The sequence below is a fragment of the Cornus florida genome, unplaced genomic scaffold, assembly GCF_030987335.1.
Source record: "Cornus florida cultivar Cherokee Brave unplaced genomic scaffold, ASM3098733v1 CherokeeBrave_3.0.0_Hap2_Chr05, whole genome shotgun sequence".
Lineage (NCBI taxonomy): Eukaryota > Viridiplantae > Streptophyta > Magnoliopsida > Cornales > Cornaceae > Cornus > Cornus florida.
In genome coordinates this window covers 99,435,176-99,441,175 of record NW_026775575.1, presented here as the reverse complement: position 1 = coordinate 99,441,175, position 6,000 = coordinate 99,435,176, and positions in this window count along the sequence as shown.

The following is a 6,000-nucleotide window of genomic DNA, read 5'->3' as shown; positions in this document are numbered from 1 at the left end:
CCAGAGAAAGCAGAAGAGTTATGTGGATCGTCGTACTCATGCATTGGAGTTTCAGGTGAGAGATCAGGTTTTACTCAAGGTGTCTCCTATGAAAGGGGTAATGTGTTTTGGGAGGAAAGGGAAGTTGTCACCACGTTTTGTCAGTCCTTTTATGATTACAGATCGAATTGGAATGGTAGCTTATCGCTTAGCACTTCCGGACTATTTAGATCATGTTCACAACGTGTTCCATGTTTCCATGTTGAGGAAATTTCTTCGCGATAAAGATCGTTATCAGCATATTGATGTTGGTGAGATTGAGTTGCAGTTGTATGCAACCTATGTGGAACCACCGTATCGTATTAGTGACCGTTGGGATCAAATTCTTCGTAATAAGGTCATTCCTTTGGTACGTGTCCAGTGGAGTCATCACAATGAGGCTGAATCCACTTGGGAACGAGAAGACGTCATTCACTCAACCTTTCCTGACATAATGGATGAAGGTAGAAGCGAATTCCGAGGACGAAATTCCTTTTGTTATAGGGGAATAATGTAATACCCCTAATTTTAAAAAGGATAGTCTCGGTATTTTTTATTAATTGTTTTAATTGTGTTTTAATTTTTATTTGATTTCTTGGTTATTTGAATTAATTATATGTTTAATTGAAATATTTGTTTAGTTGATAATTGTTTATTTGAATTACTTATGTGTTTATTTGAAATACTTGTTTAGATGAATTATTTGTTAGTTAATGTGTATTGGTGTTCTTAAATATTAGTTGTTTTCTTGTAATAAAATGATTAAGAATTAAATATTTTAAATGGTTGTTTATTTTATTTTATTTTATTTTAAGGGTTATGGATAGTAGTCATGGGCCAATCAATTGGATTCCATGGACTACTTGGATAAGGGGTTTAATGGGTACGGATAATTACCCATGGATAGTGTATATATATATATATATATAATTAATTAAATAATATATGTATATATTTAAGGAAAGTCCTTTGGAGATAATATAATATATTTATTTTATTTAGATAAAATAGTATGCATAGATTATACGTAACTTATATTTTTAGTTAGTTTTTTAGTGTTTTAATTTTATTTTCTCTTTATTAATTGGATGTGGATTGGGAAAAGGAATAAGATTAATATGTAGCCTATAAATAGTATGCATAGATTATACGTAACTTATATTTTTAGTTAGTTTTTTAGTATTTTAATTTTATTTTCTCTTTATTAATTGGATGTGGATTGGGAAAAGGAATATGATTAATATGTAGCCTATAAATATATACCTATAGGGTTGGAAAAAGGGACTAGAATTATATCACGTATATTTTAGAGAGAGAGAAAAAGAAGGAGGAAGGAGGAAAAGGAAGAAGAAGAAGGAGGCTGGGGTTTTATCAAATCCTAAAGGCAAGTTCTTTGTTCTACACTTCTCTCTTAAATCTGTAATCTATATATTTCTAGTATAACTTTAGGTATGTTTTAAGGATAATTAAAATTGGAATCCATGTTTTAATTAAATGTAGAACTAGGTTTATAAATTAGTTTGTTCATGTTGTTCTTGTGTTTAAATTGATAAATTTATGAATTTGATTAGATTAAATTATGTTTTGTACATGTTGTATATAATGTTTTTTAAATCTGTATATTGATGGAACGTATAAACATGCCTAGGATTCCTGAAACAAATAAAGAATGAATGCACAGTGATATTCTGGGTTGATTCGCGTAACAGTGTTCGGACCGCTGTTACAGTGCTCGAGCCTTGGGGGTAAAGCTCGAGCCTTGGGATAAAAAGCTTGAGCTTGTAAGGAAAAGCTCGAGTAATTAGTTGTAAAGCTCGAGCAATTAGATGTAAAGTTTGAGCAATTGGATGTAAAGCTCGAGCCTGAGAAAGAAAACTAGAGCAACTGAGATAAAAAGCTCGAGCTTGAAGTAGGATGCTCGAGCCTTGGACAGGGTGCTCGAGCATTTAGGACAAAAGCTTGAGCAATGGATAAGGGTGCTCGAGCATTACCTGGTGAAGTCTCGGAAACAACGTTGTATTATTTCTATATTGGATTTAGGGAGTCTTAAACATCAAATAAGAATAATGAATGATTTAAATAAATTTTAAACAAATTTAAATATGACAATGCATGCTATTCAAATTCTTTATGGAATGAATGGACTTAGTCTTTAATTTGTTTTAACAATTAAGATTAAATGTATAGCATGAATGGTGTGGAGAATGCTTAAGTGATTGTATAGTAAAATATCAATCTGTTTAAAATTCATTATATGTAGGATATGTGATATATGAAGTTTAAATAAATTATAAGTTGTTCCTATTTTGTGTTAGCATGATATAATATTATTATGTTTAACTTTGGATTATTTGATGTACTTTTGAAATTGTTACATCAATTGTTAAATTGTGTGGATTTGGTGCACCAGTATAGGATAGTGGCACTCTAGGGATGGATTAACTTATTAATTAAGTCCTACATATTCTATAAGGGAATGGATTAACTAAAATGCTAAGTCCTATTTATATTTGTGTCAGGTCAACTAAACAATTTGGATGATACGTAATGAATTAATTTAGTTTGGATATATACATAGACATATGCCATGATATGAGCTTGAGTCTCAAGATCAGTGGATAGGGTGCATATATTGCCAGGGATGTACAGCTAGATATAGTGTTGTTGTGTGCCTTGGTGGATCTAGATACTCATGTCCACTACATGTGCGTTTTGCATGTTGCCTATTATTCAGATTGAGGCAATCCTATAGTTTAGTGAGGTTCCTTTAGTGTTTATATGTATGTATGGACTATATGGTTATTGCATGGGTTAGCTATAGATGTATAGTTCTCTGGTCTCTGTTTGGGTTGTCGTAGAAAGAACTTGTTCGTGGGCCTGACCCACTATTATTATTTTTCAGGTACTCGTCAATTCCAGACATAGAGTTTGTTCGTGCTATGCAGAGATAGTTCACATTATTCTTTCGGTTCTACGTAGGACTTTATTTATGTTTTAGTTTATGATTATGATTATTTTCAAAATGATTCAGTTGGATTATCATTAGGGGTCCACTAGATGGATTCTCGATTTGTAATGATGATTTAAGGTTTTGGATAATTTATTTAGAGAATTGATTATTTAGTTTTCTTTTCTGCTATTTTTATTTATTCTTTGTTATTTCTTTTGTATTTTGTGTTCATTTACATATTTAATTGTTTGGTATCCCTCGGATTTGTACTCAGGCTTAATCACTCGTGGCTCTAGAATCGAGGGGTATCACAGTGTGCAATTTGCAAAATATATACATAAGAGCACTAATCGCACTGAGGTATGGCACTTCAGGACCAATAAGTTCTTCATTATCCTCTCAATGATGAAAATGATCTTTTTTAACGTCAAATGATCGGACAACCATTAGAGAACTCAATGGATGGGTTTTATCCATATAAAAACGTTTCAGAACCTTTTCTTTATATGTTGATTGGCGGATAAGAATACCGCTCAAAAAATGTTCAACCTGCAGTCCAAGACTGAGTTTTGTCTTTCCGAGATCTTTCATTTTGAATTCTTTCTTTAAATAAGTAGTAGTTTTTTCGATCTCGTGATTCCCTTTGATTACAGAGCACAAGTTGATTAGATTCGCGCACGACACCGAGGGATAATCAAACAATTAAGATAATAAACAAACACGAATTACAAAAGATAAATAAATTATAAATAATAAAGCTGAAAGAAAACTAATATTAAATTAAATAAATCCTCCAAAATAAAATCCAAGTGAAATAAATACTCTTATACCAATAATCCTCTAGATACCAATTTTAAGTTCATTAAATTCTCGCTTATTTTTAATGATGTAAAAAAAGGCTAACATTAAAAATGAGCAAGAATTTAGCAAATAATTGGAAAAACATGGCCAAACAAAGTTGTCTAAGACGTATTTATTATTACAAATACATTTTATCAAGTTAATTCAGTTATTTTTTGAAAAATTTACAAAAAGGTCCATTGATTTATAAATATATATGTACAAATATAAACACAAAAATTAGTCCCTATGGCTATATCTAGTAGGCATGAATTGAAATGAGTAGCACTCATACCGAATACTTGCAGGGAATTGCTTAATCGAATAATTTTTAATTAGCTATTTATACTAAATACAATTAAGTGGAGGACTCTATTTTTTTATTTATTGCATAATTGACCAATTAAAATAATAAGTCTAGTAATTCATTATAATTATTCGTTATAAGAATTACTTTTTAATTAAAATTGGTAGAATAGGAGAAAGTGTTTTTCTTTAATTTCAATTTTAAAATTTCAATTTCAATTTTAAAATTTTAATTTCATGTGGCCAAACTCAACGCAGCCCAAGTAAAATTGTATATAAATGCGGGAGGTTTGTACCCTCAGCTTGTAGTTACCTTTGGCCGACAAATCATTTCTCATTAGAGACACTGATGGTCTAACATCATTGGCGGTGAGATCAAGAAGCAAGTCAATCTAGTTTTTTAAGGAACAAATGATGGGTCAAACCACTAACTAAACTTTTGTCAAAGTAATGGGGAGGACCCCACTGGGTGACTTTCCACGAAATGAGTAGTTACCACTTGCCGCCTTGTTTGGCACACAAACCAGGCACAATCTTGCCGCTTGTCGATTACCATGCAAAGTGGAAGACGTCTGTGTATATATATATATACACATACGTGTGTATATATATCATGTTGAAATTCCATACAGACAAGTAATTGAAAATGTGCTAAAACTCCTAAAAGTCATAACGTGCCTAAATTAGGTTTCATGCTTATCTTCATCACTGGTTGAGGACTTGATCGGCCACTTTAATGCCCTTAATTTGAATACACTATAAGAAAAAGTTAGCACAAAATCATGAAAGTCTATCAGGAGAAGATATGTATTGTAACCTAATTCATGCTTCACAAACTCTGGATGTGTTCAATCATTCGTAATCTACATATGTCATTTAATTCAAATATTTTTGCACTTTGTGAGAATTAAACTCAGAACGTCTGAGTTTATGATTTTTCACAAAATACCTTTATTCACTGAACCACCTATGCAGATTAATAATTGAAGCTTTGGATTTAGTTTTAAATGGAGGAATGCAATAATTTGAAATCACAATAACCATTAAAGATGAATTAAGCAATCAATTTGAGAGAACTGAACTTGTGTTTCTGTAGCAGCACATTAATACAAGTTGACGCATAAGGTGAAATGAGTAGAAACTAGGCCTTTTATGCTTAAGCTTATAATGTAAATAACATTAATCCTTTCATTTTCAATTTTTCTTTTTTTCTTTTTTGGTTTTATTATTATAGTTTAATTTTCTACTCCACTTCTTTTTACAATGTGACATATATTTTGAGACATCCAAAATATAAATGTGGACAAATTTTTTGTAACAAATAAAGTATTATTCTTTTAATGGGACTCACGTGCATATAGTAGGGTTACAACAAAAAAATCCAGTGAAACTTTCGTCTTTATACAAGTGTCGAGAGCTTAGGTATAAGATGATAATAAAATTCGAGTTTGTTTCGTTACCAATCTTTTTTGAATTGAACTCAATTTAAAGTTGACTAAATTGATTTTTTTTTTATATAGCCTTATATATATAACTTATTAGTTCGCTGTATGAAGTTGGAACTAAGCTAAATGTAATCAATTTGACTTTCCTCATCATCTAATGATATGTGAAGTTGATACTATTTATTTGGGACGCAAATGAACTAGGTTGTTCAAAGAAATCAGTAACAAATGAACTCCAAATAATTATTGATTTGAGTTTTTAAATTAACAAATATATTAATAAACAAAATGCTTTGGATTCTTGAAATATGCATGACTATTGTTAGGTGTCGAATGTTATACATTTTAACCTATTTACTTGCATGTTTTATTCTCTTAATAATATTTTATTTGTGATTTTACATTATTTTATTATTTTTATTTATTTCAGGACTTTAATTA